At 37.9% G+C, this 25,666-nt stretch overlaps 1 protein-coding gene across 2 annotated transcripts in view; it reads right to left on the bottom strand.

The window, feature by feature from the left end:
• ADGRL2 (adhesion G protein-coupled receptor L2) overlaps window positions 1-25,666 on the bottom strand; it is a 698,223-nt gene that overhangs the window by 540,248 nt on the left and 132,309 nt on the right. For both annotated transcript variants that reach the window (XM_031933790.1, XM_031933800.1), the window contains one exon: window positions 13,226-13,294. The gene's annotated coding sequence lies outside the window, so the exon portion shown is untranslated. The remainder of the gene's footprint in view (window positions 1-13,225; window positions 13,295-25,666) is intronic.

The raw sequence follows: 25,666 nt of genomic DNA on the forward strand, positions 1-25,666 counted from the left end.
TATTTGGCAAACAGAACAGTCTATGTGGTATAACTACTGAGTTTGTCAATTTGGGCAACATTGCTTAATTTCCCTGATTCTCAATTTTATCATCTGTAAAGCAAAAATGATAATATTTTTCATATTGAGCCTTTGTAATAATTCAATACAAGTGAAAGCATCATTGTAGCTGAAAACATGGCAGCTAATATCTGATTGGAAGTTAGCATGCCAGTTTTGTCCACCGCTCATTCAATTCAAAATCCGAGGTTATGTAAATTCCATAGTGGCAAATTGAAGCACACATGTAATTTGCCCTCCAGAATGACATAATAATGATTCTAAAGCTCCTACTATGGCTCCTACTATGAAATAATGTGGGGCCTCCATTTGAAGAGTGTTAACAGGTACGGAGATGACCAGAAGGAGCAATCCTGAAAATATCAAAACTTTCATATTTCACTTCTGGATCATTTTATATACAAACCCAAAATTTAAAAAAAAATTCATTTGACTGGAAATCTTATCAATTCCCCCTTTTGTAGTTTTAACAACTATTAAAGAGGAATTTAACAAAAAGTAAAAAAAAAAAAAAAAGGTTTTTTTTGTTAGTGACAGTTTACTATATTTCAGTTCTTTGATTATTAGTCAATAATCAAATACTGTTTAATAGTATTGTTTTAATAAGCAAAAGCTTAATTCTCTGAGAATGGTAAAGAATAGATAATACTACTAAAAAAGAAAAGAAAAGTTGTCAGAAACAATAAGCTGATTAGTATGGAGTGTCTAAATTTTCCCAGCATACAAAAAAGAAAATTAATACATAAATTAATAATTTATTAATTTCTTTTTCTAAGTATTTTGAAGTTTTTAAAAATAGGAAACAGAAAATTAATGTTCATGTTCCATATTAACTTCCTGCTGAGCAAAGGTCTCTGTGGTCAAGAGACCTTTTTATTATATTGTAGGGGAAAGAAAGGCAAAGGTTTAGGAAAAAAAGAAATTTTTCAGCACTTGGAAAATTATCTTCACTGTATTTTGTATTAGGCATTAGGCAGAATTTTTGTTTCCTTTCATATTTTACACCTTTCTTGTGAAAGATGGAAAATGAATTTAGCACTATATTGGGGGATGCGTTTGGGTATTATGTAAATATCTAAAGGATAAATAAAATTCGAGTTAAACTTACAACTCTGTGCATTGGGCTTCAGTTCAGGTAATAACATGACAAGGGAGAGAAGAAGAGAGCAAGGGAGAAGAGTCATGGAAATAAAGTAGAAACTTAGGAAGGAATGAAGTTACAAAAGAAAAAGAGAGGAAGAGAGCAGAGAGGAAGAAAACAAGACAAAAGGAAGAGCAGACAGGTGCGATAACAAGTTCTTTTATAAACTGCAGCAAAATCAAGAATGATTTTGTGGGAGGGCGAGCTCAAAAGGTAGTTACACAATGATGGTCAAACCACCCATAATAAAACTGCCTGAAAAGGTTTTGCTCTCCTAGGTTGAAAACTGTAGCCTGTTTAGGAAAGGAGGATGTGATGAAAGTATAAATGAAAATTTCATAAGCAGATGGGGATTTATGGGTCCAAATACATGACTAAGTTTTATGATGCACATAATTATGCAACAGAAATAATGACTTACGTAAAAAAAATAATTTGTTGGACCAGGAGTAATGGCTCATGCCTGTAACCCTAGCACTTTGGGAGGCCAAGGCAGGAGGACAGCTTGAAGCCAGGGCTTTGGTACTAGCCTGGGCAACAAAGCGAGATCCTGTTTCTACAAAATAATAATAATAATAATTTAAAAAATTAGCTGGATATGGTGGCACACACTTGTAGTCCCAGCTACTCAGAAGGCTGAGATGGATGCATCACTTGAGCCCAGGAGATCGAGGCTACAATGAGGTATGATGGTGTCACTGCACTCCAGCCTGAGCAACAGAGACCCCATCTCTTAGAAAAGGGAAAGGAGAAAAGAAAAAGCATCGTACAATACAAGCATTTGCCATTTCCTTAAATACTATATTCTAGGTAAACTGAGGCCCACACTTGTGTTGTTATGTAACACTTTGAAGACAATCTCAGTAATAAATTCTAAGAATGCATTGATACCTAAAATTAATTACTAAGACCCTTCCAAATGTATTAGGCTTTTGTTTATGAGGTTATTAAATCTCATTTTTAAAATCAGAAAGTTTGAAACTTACAACTATAATTTCTGGTGATTTAAGAATTCACCCAATTTCTGGTGATCAAGATTCACTCAAGATTCAAGAATCTAAATATCAAAAATTCACCACATCCTTTACAATATCTCACTATGACCTCATCCTTGATTCATCCTTTCCTATTTCCAGTCTTTCTAAAATCATCGCTGTAACTCCAATGTCTTTCACATTTCAAATTCCTCTGAGTGTTTGATGCTGTATCTACAATAATGCTGAACAGCATATATGTTTAGTTCTTTGTTTCAAATCCTACTAAGAAACAGAACATATACAAATTTTCTTGTATTACCTCCCCTTTGCCACCTTTCAAAAATGACTTCTTCAACTCCTATAGAGAGAAAATAAAAAACAAATAAACAGAACACAGGGCTTCTTCCTTTATGGTCTTCTAATATGTAACATACCTCTGTGTTGAAAACACTAGGTGTTTTTCAGTGAAACACAGATAACAAGCTCAGTACCGGGATTTCTGTGCATTAGCGCATTTTATTCTTATGAGAAGGAAAGTTTTCACGGTTGCCATTTTTTAGGGAGGCAGTAATCTGCCAAGTGCTACACAGCACAGTGTTGGAGGTGGAATAGAATTCAGGTCTGGCCAGTTCCAAAGCCTACATCCTTGCGCATCCTGCCTTCTCCTTATCTTTCTAAGACGTCCTAGATTCCTTTCCACATTCTGCCCACAGGCTTCTGAGAATAAGGTCCTCTAGGGAAGGTACCAGGTTATACTAACCTGTGCTTTGATACACTGACTGTCACAGTAAGTTCACAAAATAACCTGGGAAAGAATAAAACGAGTCAAAGTTTCAAGTTTATGATCAAGTTCTTCTTGAGCATTACAGAAAGTACTTGTTTCTCTCCTCGTTAGGTTTCTAATTGCCCAAACCAGGTCTGTATGCTCTGAGAATTGGGCGCAAGAGGAAAGCAAGTTAGAGGATGAGAAACCTGGTCATCTAAGGGTCTTTGGGCTTGCTGGCTTTACACCTATGGTCTTCAATTTGTTGTTTTGTCATTTCCACAAACAGGATGTTCACCCTGACTTTCTGCAAAGGAATCTCACCTATTGATCAAACCACAGAACGGCGCAGGCTGTAAAATTATGGGAACTTATCTTTGACAGTTTCTGTTCTAAAATGTATAAGCAAATCTGGCTTGGTGGAGCCAGAGGCCATAGAAAAGAAAAGGAAGGAGCATTCCAGATATGGAGGCCCGGATGAGGAAAGGATCGCTCTTGATATCTAAATGTTATGTGACATTTTCAAGTTTGTAGTCCATTGATTGCAATGTTCTTGCATTGCTCCCACCAGGTGTTTTTCCACGAAGTGCTAAATTTTTCCTGGCTGATTCCAAGAGGAAACCTTCAGGTAGGTTTAATACAGAAGATTAAGACTGCATTAAGACTAAGTCTGAAATGTTCTGCTACCAATTAGCCCTCTAGTATTTCTGTAAGCCTTGAATTTTTGATGCGATCAATGACACCAGTGGAGCCATCTTCTGTGGAGTGGTTATTAAAGATACAAAAATCAATACAAAGATGATACTTGGAAATCCATATCACAAGATAATGAATCACCATGAGAGCAGACGAAGAAGAATGTCAGCAAACCAAACAGAAGGTTTGTACATAACAAAGTATTTCATGCCAATAGAATTTAAGTTCAATTTTGCATGAGACAGAAATCTTCATGCTACACTTATGATATATTTGCATGACAAGGTTTAATAAGATTAAGTCACAGGCCTAATCAGACAAATACTTCTAGTGTATTCAAAAAGGAAAAAGAAAAAGAAAAAGAAAAAAAAAAAAGGAGTGAAGATTGAGATGTTCAAGACTGAGCCAATAATGCCGTGGTTTAACTTTAACTAATGACAAAATAGCATCAAAACTTTCTCTGTCAGTAATCCTCATTCAATTTCTTTTAAACGAAACATTATTTGCCGGCACCTTAAGTCCATAAGTAGTGATTGTTATTGGAGCTGTGTATTGGAGCTTCACAGAATAGTCCAAATTTAATTTGAACTGAGGATTGATTTCGTTTCCTTCAAAGGAAGATTTTTTTTTTTTCCTTCCAAAATTGAGCTGGTGCATGACTTTGCAAGCTCATTTTGGTTTTCTCCTTGACACAATTGTAAGTGACATAACATTTATGTGTTTTGTCCTTAAGGGACATCACAACATTGCTAATGATGCCACAAATGACTGGGAGCTGCTTTTTGGCTTTAGAGATATGGATTCCCTAAGACGTTTTATCATTTGCTGCCAGGAAAAGCAAAAATCAGCAAGCCTACTGTAGTCATAGTCACCAGTCCCCTAAACCATTGTATATTTAATACAGACAGAGTTTTATGCTTGAGATTTCCCAGTTTACAACTATGTAAATAAAGTTTTATAGACAGAGATTAAGAGAGGGTGTGTTTTTGTGTATGTTGGGTGTGCAAAAGCCATAAATGTTTCTCTTTTCTTCTGTCTCTAGGCACATATGTGAGTCTCCCCACCACTGGAACGCTTAAGTGGCTGCTGTTATGGAAGGTCAGGCTCATAATCACTGCATATTAAGTCCTTAACAGCAATGTCTGGCTCTCCATTAATCTGTAAACTTACTGATTTATCGAGAGATGTCTTTGTTTTTCTTCACGGTTTTTCATCTACTTCTCACCCTGGTGCCAATGCAATTTCCAGAAAATGAAACAATGATTAGTTTACGCTATTGCATATTAAGTTTGGTTTTCTCTGTATTTACATTGCATGTTTCAAAGGTTAACTTAATCAGCTGTGAGTTGTTATGCAGTTAGTCAGAGTGGAATTCCCACAGATTTTTTTCTGCAATGTATCACATAACAATAAGAGAGCTAGACACACCTTGTGCAGTTTTAACAGGTCTTTGCAGTTTTACTTAATTTGTTTCCCTTCCCTTTTACCCCTGAGGCTCCCAAAGCAAATGAACCATTCAGGAACATAAAACAAGGGGAATTAGTTTAGACTTCAATAAAACACAGACCTCTTGCTGGCAATATCTGCCTTGATGTAGAATGTCTGCATTTTAAAATATTGCTTTGGCTTGATTGTCCTGACACTTCATGATTGTCCTCTTGAATTTCCATTGCCTGGGGAACTTCAATACTCTCACCCTGTTCAGGTCTCATGCTCCTTCTCAATGGTGCTCATACTTTAGCTTCCATATCTTCATCTGCAAAATCTACTCAACTAATGCATGAATATACTTAGCAGTTGTCCAATAGTTCCAGAATTAGGATTTAACTTGGATAGTCTCTGATATCTCTTTTAGGTAGGGTGAAAAATATATAAGGTGCAGGAAGTGTTATTCTCACAGGCAGGCGATTCAAAAGTGGTATTTAAAGAAACGTATTTTTGTAGAATGAAAGATTTTTACCTCTTATTGAAGGTACGAAAGTTTTTAGCCCTTACAAGTCAGTAGTCCTGCTTGCTTGGGGATGGGTTTTCATATGTTGAATCACATTATTTATTCATTTACGAACAGCTAATGATGACAAGCCATGTGCTGGATGCTGAGGATATACTTTGTATCAGGGCAGTTGAGAGAAAGGTGTTCAGTAGAATCGTGTAAAGCTGTTTCTCCCTTGAGAGTCACATTTTAATTGCTTTTGTGGGGAAAAATTGGTGTCTTTAAAAGTTTGGTTAGGAAACAAATCCAGACCAGATCAATGTCTAAACCTGGGCAGAATAATCAAACATTATTTTTAATAGGTGGAAGAAATGAGATGCATAGTAATTATTTAAGAGTAAAGTCTTTCCTAATGAGCTAAATGATAAAAACTTGAATCCCGTAATTGGACAGGTAAGTCGTAAGGAGAAAGTTAGGTTTTCACACAATGTATGTTCACTGGATAAAAACTGACAAAGTCTTGTTGAAATAAGCTAGGGTGGAAGTGGGGAGGGATGGGCTAGATCCCTTTAAAGGGAAAGCTGAACAAGAAAACAATCTTCCATACACTAACATGAACCCATGGAGAGAAGAGAGAACCCACAGAAGGTGTATACGACATTATATGAATACAAAATAATTTTTTAGATTTATAATTTAATTTAGAAATCTGAAAGACAGGTGTATTATTTTATAATGTCCTGTCTTTATAATGTAATATTCATATATTTTTCTAACTTCTATGAGATAAAATAGGGTGGTTTTAATTAACAAAAAATTAACACGTGATGGAAGCAAAGAGAAGAATTATTCAAGAGTTGCGCATAAGACTGTATAGGATTTATATTTGTAAACAAGCCCAGAAATATAAATACTTCTAGGCTTCTATGAGTCAATGCTTGACCAGTCCTCTTAATGGCAAAATCTCCTACTGGTTACTTGGCTCTCATGAATCTAAGGAACTGGGTGAAACCAAATATTAGATGGTCCAATTTTAGAGATAAGAAAGCAGAATAAAAATGTATTAAGGCAGAGAGAGTTTAAGTTTAAACATAACCACATGTGGTGAAAAAAGAAAAGGGCTAGAAAGAAATTTAAAAAAATGTTAGCAATGCTCTTCTCTGGCATAAACAATGGCTTTCATTTTCTTCTTCGTATGTTTTGATATTTATAAATTTTCTACAATAGCATTTCTACTATAACCAGACAAAAAGAGATCAATGAAAAGTGCAATCTAACTGTTGAAATTACTGATATATACAAAATGAATACATTTCACCGTTGGTAATGCCTTTGACTCTCGAGGAAAGATGATTTCCATAGGACTGTAGTATTTTATATCTAATTAATTGGGAAGACTTTGAGCAAAACCAGAACTTCAGATCCTAGAAGCTGAGGACAATAAAGATTTGAGGAACAAGAAAAAAGGTATGATCAATGGAAGATCTTCCAGACAGTGAGGGCTATCTGTTAGCGAGTGTGTAAGAACATGATGTGAAAACAAAGTGAATCTTATATGAAAGTGAATAATAAATGAGAAGAGATTAAGAAGTAAACTGGCCTTAAATTTGAAAGTAAAGAGCCATGAACAGGATTCTGTATTGTGAATGTCAAAATTAAGAAGCTCCATTGAGAAATAAGTTTATGGAATGAACAAAATCAACCTAACTTACAGTCAGATTGATTTTTACTTTGGGGGAGCTCTAAGTCATAAGCATTGGGTCTGTTTTATTAACACTATAGCTTTCCCTTTACTTCCCAGAAAAAACACATATAATGCTTTTACTTTTCATAATTCACTTGCTTGCTCAAATATTCATTGATTTTTCTGAATCTGTAGCCCATCTGCTTACAAAATATTCACTGACTTCATGGGACTAAATAATAAGTATTGGTTGATGTTAATGTACATACATGCAATAAAATAGTCAACTCAGTCATCTTCCTGGTATCTAAGCATATAACAAAAGCATCACTAGACAGTGAGACAGCACTGTAAGAAAGATAGTGCACATAATGGGAAGAGCACAGCCTTTGGCCTCAGAGAGATGTGGGTTCAAATCCTGGCTCTGCCACTTGCTACTTGTTAATTTCATCAAAGTAAATTTCTCTGCCTATTTCTTTATCTTTAGACTGGGGTCAATACTTTCTTCTAATATGAATTTTGTGAGAATTAAATGACATATAATAAATTAAAGCATATAATAGAATGGCAGGTACACAATAAACTCTCAGTACCTAATGGTAGTATGATTATTGTCATTGGCATACTCATCGGTTTTCAACACAATGCAAATTAACATTTCAAAACCAATATCAAATTTTGGTTTTCCTTCTGTGAGTCAAATTTTGGATTATTAATAAGAGAATGATCTCATTTCTTTCTCAGATGGCAAATGGTTTATTCTTAGACCTAGGTATGGACTCATCTATACTCTCCAGTCTCTCTCTATTAAAGTCACCGGTACTAGCTTTCTCAACTGGTTCACTTTGAGCCTGGTTAGAAACCAAAAGAAAGCAACTTGATGGATTAACAGGGAGAGCTGGGGAAACTGAGTCATCGGAGGTGGAGTGCTCATGCTTGATAAGCCTCAGAGACTCTGGTTTTCTATTCAGAGAAATGGGATTACTCATACAGCTTTGCACACAAGACCAACATTTGGGTCTTAAAAGCCATAACTGAGCCAAACACAGAGTCTCATGCCTGTAATCACAACACTTTGGGAGGCTGAAATGGGAGGATGGCTTCAGCCCAGGAGTTCGAGACCAGCCTGGGCAACATGGTGAAACCTTGTCTCTACAAAAAATACAAAAATGGTGGTACATGCCTGTAGTCCCAGCTACTCGGGAGGCTAAGGTGGAAGGATCACTTGACCCTGGAAGGTCAAGGCTGCAGTGACCTGTGATTGCATCACCTCACTCCAGCCTGGGTGACAGAGTGAGACCCTGTCTCAATAATAAATAAATAAAGTAAAACAAATAAAGGCCATAATTCAACTGTTGTAATTGTAGTTCTCTCTGAAGTGAATGAATTTTTTCCACTCATCCTGGAATTCTCACTCTTGCTATATAAGAAGAAAGCTTCCGACTCTGGCTACACTGGGGATTTTGGTGGGATGCCTATTGGCACTTTCACTGAATGTGCAAGAGTGAAAGACTTCCTAGGATTCACCTGCCTTCATAGTGAATTACCCAGCCCCTTGCGTTATCCCTTTGTCTTACTTTTAGCGATCAAACAGCATATTACACAGACCCTGGATAACATAAATCCATAGTATCACTGTTTATTTAGCCCCCCAAAGCACTATGTATCCAAAGTATTCATTATTAAAACCACATCTTTGATGCCACTTGTTCCATCAGAATTCCTATAAAATTCATATTTTTTTATACTGAAATGAACATATATGTACACTTTTTCTGGTGCTAATATTTAGTTTTATATATGTTAATTTTACTTCTATAAATAAACTGCAAAGTATAGGGGTCACACTTTATCTTCTTTTCATATTTCTTTGTTGTGGGAAAGTTTTGGGTGTAATACAGACCCTCCCCCAGTGAAATGAGTTAAATGATAAGAAAAAAAGTCTCCAAATATCTAGTGGGTAAGAATAAAGGTTAAACTTAGCTGAGACTTTTTTTGTGACTTAAAAACTTTTGTGGAATATGAGGAGGGTCCAATTTAAACTAACCCTTTCATTGTTTTTGTTTGTTTGTTTTTGTTTTTTTTTAATAGAGACAGAGTTTTGTCATGTTGCCCAGGCATGTCTCTAACTCCTGGGGTCAAGTGACCCTCCTGCTTTGATATCCCAAAGTGCTAGGTTATAGTGATGAGCCACCACACCTGGTCACGATTCTTAAAATGATGAGATCAGGGGGTGTAGAGGCTGTATTATTTCATTTTCACATTGCTATAAAGAAATATCTGAGACAGGGTAATTTATAAAGAAAAGAGGTTTGGCCGGGGATGGTGGCTCATGCCTGTAATCCCAGCACTTTGGGAGGCTGAAGTAGATGGATCACCTGAGGTCAGGAGTTCGAGATCAGCCTGTTCAAAATGGTGAAACCCTGTCTCTGCTAAAAATACAAAAATTAGCTGGATGTGGTGGCGAATACCTGTAATCCCAGCTACTCTGGAGGCTGAGACAGGAGAATCACTTGAACCCTGGAGGCAGAGGTTGCAGTATGCAGAGATTAAGCCACTGTACTCCAGCCTGGGCCACAGAGCGAGACTCTGTCTCAAACAAAAAAAAAAAAAAAAAAAAAAAAAAGGTTTAATTAGCTCATGGTTCTGCAGGCTGTACAGGAATCATGGCAGGATCTTCTTCTGGGGAGGCCTCAGGAGACTTACAATCATGGTGGAAGGTGACGGGAAAGCACATCACCTTACATGGCCAGAGCAGGAGGAAGAGAGAGACAGGAGAGGTGCCACGGACTTTTAAACAACCAGATCTCTTGCGAATGGTATCAGGGGAACAGCACCAAAGAGAGGGTGCTACCCCCATGATCAGATCACCTCCCACCAGGCCCCGCCTCCAACATTGGGGATTACAATTGAACATGAGATTTGGGTGGGGACACAGATAGAAACCGTATGAGAGGCATAGGCATACATGTAAGGAAAGACAAATAGCAGAACGTTAATTTGTGCATGTTAAAAACTGCTAACCATTTTTGTGGCTTGGAAGTTTTTATTTCTAAAAATCAGCCTTTTTCTTTGAGGTCCCTTCATCCATTTCTTCAAGTTGTATATCAAAAATTTCAGTCAGAGAGATGCTAATTACTCAAGATGACTCAGGAAGTTCACATGCAGATTTGGGACTAGAGCCCAAAAATACAATCCCCGCCATGGATTTTAAACAGTGACAGTTTCCTGAAATGCTGGTTATAGGTAGTAGACATTACCCATTTATGCTTCTTACACTATCATAGCAAATAAAGTTTATTTATATCACAAAGATGCCAGAGAAATTATGCTGAAATATTTTAACATAAAACAATTCTGAATTTCTGAAGTAGTACCCCGAAGCACTCTCTTAATATCTAATATTATCCCTTCCACAGTAACTGTTACTTGCCTTGCTCTCAATATATTATACACTTTTAAGATCTACTATATTTACTGAATTATATTTTTAAAACAGGGAAAAGAAAAAAAATTCACATAGGAATCATCATAGGGAATGGTATCTATTATAATGACTTTTTTCTTTCAATAAATAACCGATTATTAATATATGCTCTTCACGATATCACTTCTACTTTGCCAATGTTTGCCCCTTTAAATGATTTTAACAGTAAAATTTACTGTTGACTAATATAAAAATTATAATAGTATGGTTAATTGTAAAAAGATCTAACTTCAGTTTAGGTCTTATATCTCATTCTCATTAATAGTTTTTTAAGTAGCTCAGCAGATAACTCATTTAAACTTTAACATGCCATTTTCCACGTTTTAGTTATTAAAAGAAAATATAGCTATAATAAATTATAGCATTTGTAATAAATACCTAAATTACATATAATAAATGATATCTCTACTTATGTCAGAATATCAATTTCACGTATTTTCTTTTCTTTTCTTTTTTTTTTTTTTTGAGACGGAGTCTCGCTCTGTAGCCCGGGCTGGAATGCAGTGGCCGGATCTCAACTCACTGCAAGCTCCGCCTCCCGGGTTTACGCCATTCTCCTGCCTCAGCCTCCCTAGTAACTGGGACTACAGGTGCCCGCCACATCGCCCGGCTGGTTTTTTTGTATTTTTTTTTAGTAGAGACGGGGTTTCACCGTGTTAGCCAGGATGGTCTCGATCTCCTGACCTCGTGATCCGCCCGTCTCGGCCTCCCAAAGTGCTGGGATTACAGGCTTGAGCCACCGCGCCCGGCCAATTTCACATATTTTCATCTTTAATATTACCTTTGGAAATAGAAGAGTGATATCTCACTATGTAAATGTAGATAGGATAGTGACTGATTACATTTTGAAGATGAGAAAACTAGGTCAGAGAATAGTTAATGACCAATTTTGGATTGAACCCAGGTGTTCCAGGGCTGTATAAGCCATCCCTGGGTGTTATTTTCTTTTCTCTAATTTGTTACCTTACTTCTGAAGGAAAACTAGGGGATGGTAGAATTGAGAAATATGTTTGTGCTAGTGGAGGAGAGGGAAATCCCATGATTTAACACCATGGTAATGTTTCTTAGAAGAGAAGGATGAACGTGAGTGGCAACATGGACTATTGGCAAATCTACTGGGCAGATGAAGTCATTAGCCCTATACAGGCTCATTAAGTGCTAATGGTGATCATAATCATCCGTTTGTGATTTGGAAGAACTGTGCCTGCATCTCCCTGAAAGGCTTTTTGTTTTGTAGGTTCCTTTTTATTCTGCTTCCTGAAACTCTATGCCAATTGATGTTTGCATGTTTCTGAAATGGTGACAAGCCTTGTAATTGATTCTCCAACTACGTTGTGCTGTGCGCCGAGCTGGCAGGCACCCCACTTTCAGGTCACTTTACACGTCACACCACCTAGAGCGAGCCAAGAACCCATTCAAAGGGCAATGGGATGCCAATTATTTTCTTTCCTGGCATTTACGTGAAAATATAGGAGAGAGGCTGCTAAAATGGAATGGAGAGTTTGGTGCCCTTAATAATTCCTATAGCCTCCAAGTTGGTGGACTATGGAAGAATTCAGAACCTGAAGCAAATAAGGTGAGGAGGTTGAAAATAGAGATTTAGTCAAACAATCCGTAAAGTGAGGAGATCAGAAAATAGAGCTTTGTGAAGTCAGCAAATTTAGTGCTTACTAGGTGCCAGGCAATATTTTCAGCATTTTACATCTACTAATTTGTTTATGCTATGCCACAACTCTTGAAAGTAGGTATGACAATTTATTCCATTTTGCAAATAAGAAATGTGGAGCCAACAGTCACATAGCTGGTAAATGACAGAATCACACTTTGAATTTAGGTTGGCTCTGAAAGTTAGGCTTTTAATCATTTTGCTATAGGTGGAATTAAAGATTCTGTATGAGTCCACTTTAATATAGAATTCGTAGCTTCTAGGAATTTATAATTACTTAGTAATAACCGGGAAAGCAAATGATGACCATGATTCTGAGAAATAGAAATGTGAGGCCATCCTCTCTAAATCCCTTCATCCCACACTTCCTCATCTCACACCACCACAGGATATTTTGTACCTTATCCTACTTCTACAAAGGAATGCATCCTAATAATTTCTGGCCTCATTTATGAAAATAGAAACTTTAATTGATCTCTACTTGCCTATGTAATTTGTGATGTCCAAGAATACTCCAAGGCAGAAAACTGCCTAAGATCACTAGCATAATTTTGTAAGAAATCTAGATATGTAGACAGCCAGTCTTAAGCAACATACAACGAATAACCCGACTCATGGAGAGAGGTAACCCATTCATGTAGTTTCTTCTTCTCTCATCTCCACCCAGGATCATGATTTTATCTTCCACGTTTAATAAAAGATCATCCAATATCAGAACTTAGAAAACCGCCAATAGATAAAGCAAATACATTTAGGCAGTGCTTGAATTCATAACATAATTGAAGTTATTATGTCTTATTTTGAAATTAATCATTTACCTTATGAGTCTACGTAGGCTCCATACTCTTCAGAACCATTTGTGAAGTTTAGAGTAAGTGGTCTGTAACCTAGAAGGGAGACAAACAAATCCACAGTTCAAATTCAGCATGAAAAGATTATCAATGAAATTGAAAATGCATTAGCATGTGCATTTTTTAAATGTTAGATTCAAATGACGAAGGCATTTACCAATTTGCAGATACAGAGAGAATAGAATTTAGGTGAGATGGATATTAGCGCTTGTGTCTCTGTGTTTTAAGTATCAGCTCAGACAAAAAAGCAAAAAGATCTAAAATGATTCCTGGAACTGAACAACGTGACTGAACCCAGAGTGGGGAGCAGGCTGCCACCCACTTGGGGAGACGGGCTAATAAAAAGATCAATTACACTCTTATCTTGTTAGCCATTAGACAGCCCATTGATGCCACCTGCTTACTTTAAATGTAAACGTGCAGGCCAACCATTGGAAAGCTGCCACCATTCTTCGGAACCCTGTTTCTTTCTGGTTTAGTGATAGGAGTGAAAAGGCCAAACTCTGACCCTTAGGAACTGAGCATCTGTTCCTCCAGCAAACGCAGATGTGGGGGCAAATCAGAACGCAAATCTTTACAGGCAGAATAAATGAATAGACCAAAATATGAGTAGTTTATAGAGTTAATATCAACACAAACTGAAAAAACATTTTACATGTAAAAACATAAAATGACTCAGGGGATTTACTCTCCTGTTAGGTAATTACATCCCTTAGATCTGCAGTGGCCATATATTAAATATACTTTGTGTTTGTTTGCTTTACTGGTCTTTGTGAACCACTGACTCTTTTTCAGTAGTCAATTGTTCTTTCCCAAAGTATAAGGAAAGGTTTACCTGTCTCGCATTAGTATCAGTTGCCAGTGATTAAAAGGTTCAAAGGTTAATGTTACATATTTCCTAAGGCAAAGTAAATACCTGCTCACCATTGGTAAAAAGGGATTATTATACATTGGCAACCACTATTGTCTACTTCTCTCGGCTTCTACAAACTCCAGCTACAAGTGGGTCTCCGGGCCTTTTCTTGTTCTCTGACACTGCCTACCTGGGCATCAGATAGACGCCTGATAAGAGCACTCCAGATCATCCCACCTTTGTAGCAGATAAATACCTATTTTTTCTTTTAACAAAATGAGTATATTAATTTATTTCATTTATTTTTATGGTATACATATTTATTATTTATTGATTATTACTATCAAGCAATATTTGGCTAACAAGGAGTATCTTTCTACCTGCTTTGAGCATTCCTATTCTAGTAAAAAATATTTTGCAAGCAATAAAATACTAATTTAGGGTAGGAATGGTGAGATGCAGCAATCAGTTACAATTTCTCAAAGCAGTGAGATGGTGAAGCCAACTTGTGGCATGTTGTCTCTTTACTACTCTCCTGCTCATTTTACATTCCAAAAGTCAAAATATTATATGTAGGTTCTGAATGCTTAAAATGCATTCCTAACTAAGTAGTGTGTAGGTGGCTGGATTTCTATTAGTGGGTCTCAAACCAGCAATAGAAAATCAGGCACTGTCTCTGACCTAAAATAGGAATAAGGTTAATCAAGATATGACTACCTGTTGAAAATGTCATTCAGTAACTTTTTTTGGTTGTTTGTTTGTTCTGAGATGGAGTTTCACTCTTGTCGCCCAGGCTGGATTGTAATGGCGTGATCTTGGCTCACTGCAACTTCCACCTCCTGGGTTCAAGTGATTCTCCTGCCTCAGCCTCCTGAGTAGCTGGGATTACAGGTGCCTGCCACCATGACTTGCTAATTTTTTGTAGTTTTAGTAGAAATGGGGTTTCACCATGTTGACCAGGCTGCTCTTGAACTCTTGACCACAGGTGATCCACCCACCTTGTCCTCCCAAAGTGCTGGGATTACAGAAGTAAGCCACCATGCCCGACCACCATTCAGTAAACCTTTAAACAGCAGAATTCCCAGATAGGCTAACCGTTTATACATTTTAGGGTATAGATTAATTATTAGTTGTTTCTTGAATTCAAAGAGTTTGTAAAGTATATGCATTTCCTACACTTGGTTACATGTTTAAATTACTACTGAGAGAGCAAGAGAGTAGGTTTTTGGAGACCAGTAATTTTTAGTTTGTCAGCATACTGTAAGTTTGACATGAATTGAAACAGGGTAAAAACTACCTTGTGAATGCAAGGAATAGCCTTTGCTATCTATCAGATTTGTGAGTGAGGCTGTGAAACCCGGTCTTAAAATGGTAGATGGGAAATTGACCTATTTTCTTCTACAACGTGACCTTCCTGTGCTACTCTTCTGAGGGCTCATGGATAGGTCCTTGTTCTTGGCAAATCAGCATCAAAATGACAGTCCTTGGATGCAGTCCAAAGCAAATCTGACTAATACTGAATTTTGCTCCTGAGTACCATGTTTTATTGTGAGGGTCCAACATAACTGTAAAGGTTCTACGACAGTAACAAATGAAAATTTCCTAGATAGACTCTTTCAGGTTTCACACCACTCTTGGTTAATTAAGTACATTTATAGCTGGGGATAAAATCTTAGGCTATGGTTGAAATTGCTCAAAAAATAAAGTAGCCTTTCAGTTGTTTTCTTGCCAATTTCTTTATTTCACGATTAGGTAATAGATGTAATATTAACATTTCAAATAAATGATGATCATTTTATTGTGTAATTTTGTGAAAGAGGGATATTTTCATTTGTAATAAAAAAGCTCATCTTTGTAGGAGGAATTAACACTGGCTATCTAACTGTGTCCGTTTTAAGGAGACAAAGGTAATTGAGTAATGGTTGATTTTTGAAGTGGTGGTTATAGCTTTTGAACTGATAGCCAGACTTCTTTTAAAAAGGGCTTTATATTTGAAAATGAAACATTCGAAGAATTTTTAATATTTTCTAAAGAGCTTAGATACATTTGTAAGGTTCAATGAATAGCATAATGAATAATTCCTCAACTTTTGGAAGTTGAGGAGGGAGGATTGCTTGAGCCCAGGAGTCAGAGACTAGCCTGGGGAACATAGTGAGACTCTGTCTCTATAAAAAATGTAAAAATTAACCAGGCATGGTAGTGTGCATCTATAGTCTCAGCTACTCGAGGCTGAGGTGAGAAGATCACTTGAGCCTAGGAGGTCCTGCAGTGAGCTATGATCGCACCACCACACACCAGCCTGGGCAACACAGTGAGACCCTGTCTCAAAAAAATTGAATATTCTAGTCTGGGAGTGGTGGCTCATGCCTGTAATTCCAGCACTTTGGGAGGCTAAGGCGGGTGGATCATGAGGTCAGGAGTTTGAGACCAGCCTGGCCAACAGAGTGAAACCCTGAATCTACTAAAAATACAAAAAATTACCTGGGCATGGTGGCACACGCCTGTAATCCCAGCTACTCGGGAGGCTGAGGACTGAGGCAGGAGAATCACTTGAACCTGGGAGGTGGAGGTTGCAGTGAGCCAAGACTGCGACATTATACTCCAGCCTGGGTGACAATGTGAGACTCTGTCTCAAAAAACAAACAAACAAAAAAACCCCCAAACAAACAAACAAACAAAAATTGAATATTCAGTGTGGGCTAGAACTTTCATAGAAAGTTCTCTTTGTATGAAACTTTCATAGAAAGTTTGTACTCTTAATTGAGGACTTGTATTCTGGGATAGGGATATTAGACATTAGGTAATCGATTAGGAACACTGATGATGTTTGAGCAGGGAGTAAATTAACCAGAAATCCAATTTAGGTAGATGAAGTGTATGCACTATAGATCAAAACAAGGGCTGAAAATGGATTTATTCAATAATTAACCTAGCAAATAATTTTATCAATATTTAAAATTTAATGGTACTATTTTCAGTAGCAATAAGCCATATTAATAATATGCCATGTTCATACTATAATAATATTTAATAATAGTACTAAATTTACTAGTAACTAGTACTAAGTAGTACTATTAGGTGCTGAGGCTACAGAGGTGAACTAGTTGGTAAAAGTCTCTGATGTCATGGAGGGAAGACACAAAACATCACACAAAACAGGGATTGAGAGAGAGGGGAGAGAAAAACATGTGTTATGAATGTCTAACTCTAGAAGAATGCTTCTTGTTATGTTTAAGCTTAGTCTAAAGCTGTGAGGAAGATAGTAGGCTGTTGTTACAGTCCAGACAAGAAAAAGATTAATGAGAACCTAGGCTAGGCAGTAGCAGTGGGAATTAGAAGGAAGAAAAAGATGCAAGAGGTATTTCAGAGGCAATCAATAGGAATTGGCAATTGCTGAGATGTGCAGTAAGGGAGAAGGAAGAGACATAGATAAATTAGAAACTTGAAGCCTCACAAAAGAAATTGGGTTGCTATTAACAGAAATATGGATGTCAAAAGAAAGAACTAGTTTGACGGGTAATGAATTTGGGTGTGGTGCGTTGTGTTTGATGTGTCAAGAAGTCTCTTGGAGATGGCAGCACGTAGCTGGAACTGTAGGATTATAAATTAGGGGAGAAACTAGAGCTAGAAATTTTGGCATCCTTCCAATGGATGGGGGAGTTAGAATCTGCGCGATTGTCTAAATTCACCAAATGTAAGGAAGCCTGAGAGTCTCCATAAAGGTGGGAATTCTGAGAACTGGCATAATTAGGAGAAAGCTCAACCAGAATCAAGGTGGGTAGGAATAATGTCCAACAGTTAAGTACTGATTCCTACGCAATCATCCTGCACAGAGCACTTCACAGAAGCTAATTTACTTAATTTTTACAACGTCTAGGAAGTAGTGATAGCTACAGGAGGCAGCCAAATGCTTAGGCAGCCAAATGCTTAGGGGTGGGTACCCGGTGAAACCCCGTCTTCAAGCCAAAGACAGTTTAAAGCCTGAAAGCCAAACTACAAGTTAAATCATCAGACTGTGTTAAGAGCTTGTCTTCATGTTTGGCGTGCTTTCTCCTGGTTGATCCTCACCCTTCACCTATTTTACATATACCTACCCTTTCCTAATTGGTTTTCTACACTGTCATGCCCACCTTTGAGTGGTATCTTCGCTTTAGCCTTTTTTGCATACTGACAAACCAGTCAGCATGCACTCCCCATCCTGTGCCTTTAAAGACCACAGACTCAGTTGGTAGAGGAGGAGACGGCCTGACTTTGGGGAAGAGACAGCCTTTTAGAACCATTTTCATTGCTCAACAAAATTCTCTGCCTTCCCCATCCTTCAGAATTCTCTGCCTTCCCCATCCCCATGTGACCTCATTCTTCTTGGACACTGGACAATAACTCAGGACCCAATGAGTGCAGGTACCAAGAAAGGCTGTCACACCATCAGTGGCAGAGGGCAGCCACCTCACACAATGAGGCAAGGGGCCAACTGAGCTGCTAATACACTGCCATCTGTGAATGGCATAACTAAAGGAGCACTGTAAAACCTCCTCTGGGGCTTCGGAGTTGTGGGCACCCTCACATGGGTACTGCTGCATTCCCCTCAAGGCGACACACCTGACCTGGCCATGGGCCCCGCACAGAGTTTTCTCCTGTGTCGGCACCCGGAGCGGCCAGATTCTGCACTCACTTGTTCACGTGCTCCCTCCTGCAAGGGATTGACCTTGGCCTGCCTAATACAGGGAGCATCCCTGCCGCGAGTCCAGTGAAGGGGCTGAGAAAATCCTGCATCTGTAGGTTTTGTTATTAACTCTACTTCCTAAATTAGGAATAAGAGGGACAGAAAGATTGCTAAGGTCACACAGCCCAGAAGTGGTGGAATCAGGATTCAAACCTACAGTGCTCTGCCTCAGAGTTCCCATACTTACCAACCACGCTGTAATATCTCTTGGGTAGAATGAGTGACTTTGAAAAATGAGAGTTTGCTGTTAATAAGACAGAAACCCTACAGATTAAAGTTAGTGGTTAGGCTTGCAAAGCGGTTTTCCATGGGCACAGAGTTAAACTTGGCAGTGATAACAACACATGAGAAAACATGAGTGAAAAACAGGGTTTTGATATTAAGCAAACGACTATGTGCAATATAATTTTGTTATACTTGGACATGTACAAAAGGTTCTCTGGGAGTTTTATGGGGGGTAAAGGGAGTTTCTATCAGCAAAGTCTACCTTGAGAAAGTGACATTTAAACAGAGACCTAAATAATGGGTAGGAGTTAGCAGGGCAAAGAGGGAAAAGAAGAACACTCCAGATTTGAGGGCCTTTAGGCAGATGGAACTTGGGGATTCAAGGAGTTTAAAGAAATCTGGGGCAATGATAAGGGAAAAAACACCCTAAGGATTTTGGACTTTATCCTAAAAGTAATAGAAATATATTGAAGTGTATTAAGCAGGAAAATGACAAATTATACCTCAGAGAGTTTAAACTGCCCAAGTTCATATAGCTACTAATTGAGCCAAAAGGAAACCCAGGTCGTTCTTGCTACAAAGTCCTTTCTTCACCAAACCATGTTACTGTCCAGGGCTGAGCTGCAAAATGTTTACTGATCAGCTCTCTGAGGAAAAAAAGCACTGATTTGTAGCATTTTCTGATATGGTGGTTTAAATACTATACTTAGTATTATTTACTGATATTCATCATATTAGGTGCTAATATGAAGTCACAGAGTGCAGAATCGGGAAGAGAGAGTCTGTATTGCACTGTTATGTGGTATTTCAAACGTGTTGATATAATAGATAAAAACACCCTCAGCAACACAGAAAATAATACAATGTGCTAGAATAATTAGGAAGTGATGAATGTGTGTATTTGTTACCTTTGTTTTAAATGTAATTATTTAATTCTAAATTTATGTAATGTATTTATTAATAGTGGCTCTCTGGGGGAACAAACAGCTTGCCAAATTCCTGAAAATTTAATAATGGGATCTCCTGAGCAGGTATAAGTTGGAGCCAGAACTCCGTTGTTACCATCTCAAAGAGCCATTTTTGGGGTGTACGTTTTTATCATACTGTTTTGTTTTGGGAGATGGTTCCAGGAATCTTAGATAAAAGCTTGCTCGTGTCTTTCTACACATTTCATTGTGTTGATCATGGGGCATATTCAGTGAGAAGGAATGGATACAGCTTTTTTTTTCTTTTTTTCCCCCCCAAACAGGCTGAGAATAAAGAGAGAGGGGAACTCCTGGGAGGCAACGCTATACAATGGCCTCCGTGGGGACACGGGTGACTAATAGCAGGCATTTGTGTCCGACTCCTCATCTTTGCGTTCAGACAGTCGGGAGTGCAAGTTTCTGATTTCAAATACAAGTTTATAACTTGAATCAAAGCTAAATTTATATTCTCTGTACACATTATCATTCAGTTCTATTATTATCATGCAACCTCCTCTTTAGGAAAACCACTGGACCCTAAAATAAAATGTTCAGAAATATGCAAATGAAAACAGCTTAAGCTCTCAGACTTTGGCAGTGTTACTTGAGTTTTACTGTGGCCTCAGAGGGGACAGTCATAATATTTTTCTGGCTGTCTTGTCTTGATTTATAATTTGAATCTCCATAAATGATAATAGAGAGGGCAATTATCAAAGAAATGGAAAGGGCAATTATCATTGAATTGAAAACACATCACACATCCAACAGGATGAATGACTGAGCTAAAAACAGATTTTGTGGATCTTGCAACTGCTCCAAAAGAACTTAATGGAAGCAACTTCATCTCCCCACCTCCTCCAATTAACCAGATGACTTTGGATCTATTTTTCTTTTTTTTTCCTGGGATGATAACACAAAGCCTGTTAATCTAATCTGCCTGAAGACTGACACTACTTAGGACATGTAAATTTATGAGACTAAACCAGTTGCTGTTTGCCTAGTGTGAAAAAAAGCTTTCCTTTTTTTTGTAAAAACAGTAGAGAAAAATTAGTTCTCTTGTTTGTACATTTGTGATTCCAAGAGACTGCAGACACCCATCTCATCTGTTCTTAACCTTCATGATGAATCTTTTTAAGTGAGGCAGAAACAGTAATTTTGTTCATGAGGTTAAATAATAGACTGGATAGTGAAATTCCCCTAAAAGACTTTTGTCTTGGTTGGATAAATTGAACAAATTACAACCCAAACTGTAGGCATTAGTTATCATTACTACAAATATGAAAGAAAAAGGTAAATGTTGAGAATTCTTGCCGTCTGGATTTACTATTGTAAAGAGTGGAATTATAGACATTCTCTGGAAGGGGTAAGGTGTGGAAAGAAAAAAGGAAAACCCCAAATCACTTTTGTCAGCACTTCTGTATAGGAAAAATAGCTGTGGCATGAATGCCAATACCGTATCTGCTAAAGAGATGAAGCCCTATATAATTGGATCCAATCAGGTCCTGATAGGGGACAACAAGAGTTTCTCCTTTTCATATAAGTGAGGTTCACTGAGCAGACCAGTCCCTGGCATACTGATCTTCTTAAAATGGATCATGGATCATAAAGGAACTAGAAGTGGAAGGATGGAAAGGCTCAGATACATTTATTGTATATTGATTTCATCTGGGCCTCTGCTTTCCCCATATTGGTTCTTAATGCAGGCTATCACCTTCCATTGATTAATACATAACCAGACTAGGCTTGTTTACTTGGGAACAAAGAGCCATAAAGTAATCCCAGCACTCATGGCTATATGCTTAGTCACAGAGCCCAGACGTCATGGTAATGGACAAAAAAGCGAGGAAAACAATAGTTCAAATAAAAGAAGGAAAGAAAACTAATATTTATTAACTATCTTTTGTCAGATATGTTAAATAGATGTAATTTGAGTGTTGCTACCTATCTGGTATCAAACCTGTTAGTGAGTTATATTTGTAAGTTCCCTGTAGAACAAATTTTGCCATGCTGTACTGTGATGTCTTCGGCAAGTGTATTCTCCTTCACGTTGGAGGACTGAGCTGTGCCTGTCCTGTGCTTCTTTGGTGTTTTGCTGATTGGAGAATTGAATATATGTTGTACTGTCTACCTGCCAGTAATATGCAACTTTAGTGCTGAATACTTTCCTTTTGAAGATGTATGATTCTTTTATATTTTTTTGAGATGGAGTTTCACTCTTATTGCCCAGGTTGGAGTGCAATGGCGTGATCTTGGCTCACTGCAACCTCTGCCTCTGGGATTCAAGGGATTCTCCTGCCTCAGCCTCCTGAGTAGCTGGGATTACAGGCATCTACCACCATGCCCGGCTAATTTTGTATTTTTTAGTAGAGATGGGGTTTCTCCATGTTGGTCAGGCTGGTCTCGAACTCCCAACCACAGGTGATCCACCTGCTTCAAACTCCCAAAGTGCTGGGATTATAGGCATGAGCCACCACGCCCTGTCTGAAGATGTATGATTTTTTATTCATCATCCTTTTTTCTAGCTTCCATCTTTCCCAGGTTCCAGAGAAATGTTTCAGTGTAAGAAATATTATTCAACAGTTTTTGCAAAGCAAGGAAACAGACAAAATTTCTGTTCAATGTATCCACTATTAATTTATATAAATATGTGTGTCAACCTATAAATTAACCAACTTGAATTAAATATATCTATTGCCAATGTTTTGAAAAAATGGATTGTTATATTTATTAGTTCATCTTCACCTATAAGTTTATTTTAAAATACTAAGCACTCCAAAAAACAAATAATGGCTTCCCTTTTAAAATTTCTCAAACTTCCAAGTGTTTTGAATTCATTGAACTCTCGACTATCACCATCTGGTTGATTAAGTAATTTACATTTGGACATCCTCACAAAGAGATTGGGGGTGGGGGAATTCCCCTTGAATTCTGGGAAGTTGTTCTTTGGACATGATGTTTATTTCCTCTGATGTCACAATTTCTCTTGATAAACGTAAACATTTATTTTTAACATGGTTGTTAAAACTTAGTCAATATTCAGTTCCAATTCTTTTGTCAGTTACTGGTGAAGCGGAAAGGTCAGTTTATGGGTCATTATACTCAGATTGAATGTTGAGTTAGTAAAAAGTAAATGTAATATTATTTTAATACTTTTTAATGTGTTTGGAAACATAAGTAGAGTTTTCGAAAAACAAAAGCTGGACAGCTGTCTAACTTAATACAGAGTATAAGTAAAATAAAATTCATGTCAATAAAGTTTACCTATCATTAATATTTTTGGGGACTGTTACATCTTTATTAATTATGTCCAGTACTTTTGTTGAAATCTTTTGTCACCTGTATTTAATTCTCATAGGAGTCCTTTCAGTGTGCCTTGTCTGATTTCACAGATTTGACAACTCAGAGAAGTTAAAAACTTTTTCATGTCACACAGCAAGCAAACAGCAGAGCAGGGACTTGAGCCCAGCCCTATCAGATTCGAAGGCCAGTGAATGTCCACCTGCAGCTTCCCAATTTTGGTTGCAAGGTAGGGCTGGTCATATATTTTGTGCTTCCCCAGACAGCTGCAGTTAAAACTGCTTCATACGAGAGATGATACTCACCCTAATTTTTTATATATTTAAATAAATCATAATATCAACCTCTCTGCTTGTAATCCTCCCTCCCTCCCAATTTCTTTTTTTTTTTTTTTTTTTTTGAGACGGAGTCTCGCTCTGCCGCCCAGGCTGGAGTGCAGTGGCCAGATCTCAGCTCACTGCAAGCTCCGCCTCCCGGGTTTACACCATTCTCCTGCCTCAGCCTCCCAAGTAGTTGGGGCTACAGGCGCCCGCCACGTCGCCCGGCTAGTTTTTTTGTATTTTTTAGTAGAGACGGGGTTTCACCGGGTTAGCCAGGATGGTCTCGATCTCCTGACCTCGTGATTCGCCCGTCTCGGCCTCCCAAAGTGCTGGGATTACAGGCTTGAGCCACCGCGCCCAGCCTCCTCACTCCCAATTTCTATAACCAAACATCCAAGATGTTTGTTTCCTATAGTTTTGTATTCTCTGGGCTCATTCACTTATTCACTAGTTCACTCATTAATTCAACACATATTTATGGTGCCCTCATCAACTACCAGACGCTCCTGTAGGCCCTAGAAAAGCAGTTCCTATGGTAAAGAAGTTTACATTTGGGTAGAAGAGAGAGACAATGAACATATACCGATAGACATATATAAAAACAAGCAAAGTTGGATGGTGATAAATGCAGTGAAGGAAAATAAAATAGAATAAGTACCCAGAAAATAATAACTAACTTTAATTGAAAATACATTACATGGATGACACATTGGTCTAAGTACGTTACTAAGATTAATTTACTTAATTCTCACAAAACTCTATGTGGTTAATACCGTATTTGTGGTAGATCAGGAATGGCATCAAATTATTTACTACTCCTCTAATAGACATTGAGATGTGGAGTCTAATTCCTCTCCCTTTGAATCTGAGCTGACCTTATTGACTTGCTTGATGCATAGAGTGGGGTGGAAGAGATAGCATACTAGGTCCTAGCTTAGCCTTTAAATGGACTGGCAACATTGCCTTGTTCTCTGAGAACCCTGAGCTTCCATTAAAAAGTCAGACTGAGGCTTCCATGCTGTGGGAAAGCTCAGGCAACATGGAGAGACCAGGTGTCAACAGAGTCCCAACATAGCTTCTAGCCTACAACCAGCACGTGAATGAATCATATTGTGGGGCCAGCCCCCTGAAGCTTTTACATGACTTCAATTCCTGCTGCTATCTGACTGCTCCAGAATGATGAACCCTGAGTAAGAACAACCCAGGAGAGTCCAGTCAATCCACGGAAAAGTGAGAGATAATAATACATACTTCTTTCAAGCCATTAAATTTCAGGGTGTTTTGTTATGCAGCAAAGAATAATTGGAACAATTATAATTTTCCTTTTACAAATGAGAAAACCAAGGGACAGAAGGGTTAAATAATTTCTTTGCCAAAGGGTAGAATCTGAATTCCAACCCAGACAGGCTGTCCTGCAAGCATCATTTTAAACTCTCCCCCAAACAGCCTAACCCCTAGAGTGAGATCAGCTTTCACAGGGCACTGCTGACTAAACTTGGCAGTTGCTGACTAGTTCACATTTTATGTTCTTCATTGAATCACAGTGGTTAAAACTCAGGGCACACTTCTATTGGAATATAATCGCTTTCTCAAAGAGACCTTGTGGTGTCCTTGGTCCGGAAGTATTATGTTGTCTATGACCTTTTGTGGATTGGAATCTTAAGAAAAATAAGGAGGACATGGAGGAGACTGACCTGCACTAATCTATAATCCTTTCATTGCGTTGTAAAATTATGAGAATTATTCAAGTGAAATAGGAAATTGCATGGCATTTTGATTAAATAAAAGAAAAAGAGCACAAAGTAATTCTCTTAAATTAAGAGCAAATAATTGTCACAAAATCAAATTTCTTGGCATACAAATATGTTACATCCCTTGTCTAAGGCAGATAATTTATATTGGGATGGGAAAGGAGTAACCGGATGTCTGTAGCCTGATAGCATTAAGCAATAAGTTGTTCAGCCAGATGTTCCTTCCTTAGCAAGGAAGGACACATAACTACAGGGTACCAGGCAAGCCCAAGGT

This window comes from Piliocolobus tephrosceles, chromosome 1 (genome assembly GCF_002776525.5).
Source record: "Piliocolobus tephrosceles isolate RC106 chromosome 1, ASM277652v3, whole genome shotgun sequence".
In the NCBI taxonomy this organism is placed as follows: domain Eukaryota; kingdom Metazoa; phylum Chordata; class Mammalia; order Primates; family Cercopithecidae; genus Piliocolobus; species Piliocolobus tephrosceles.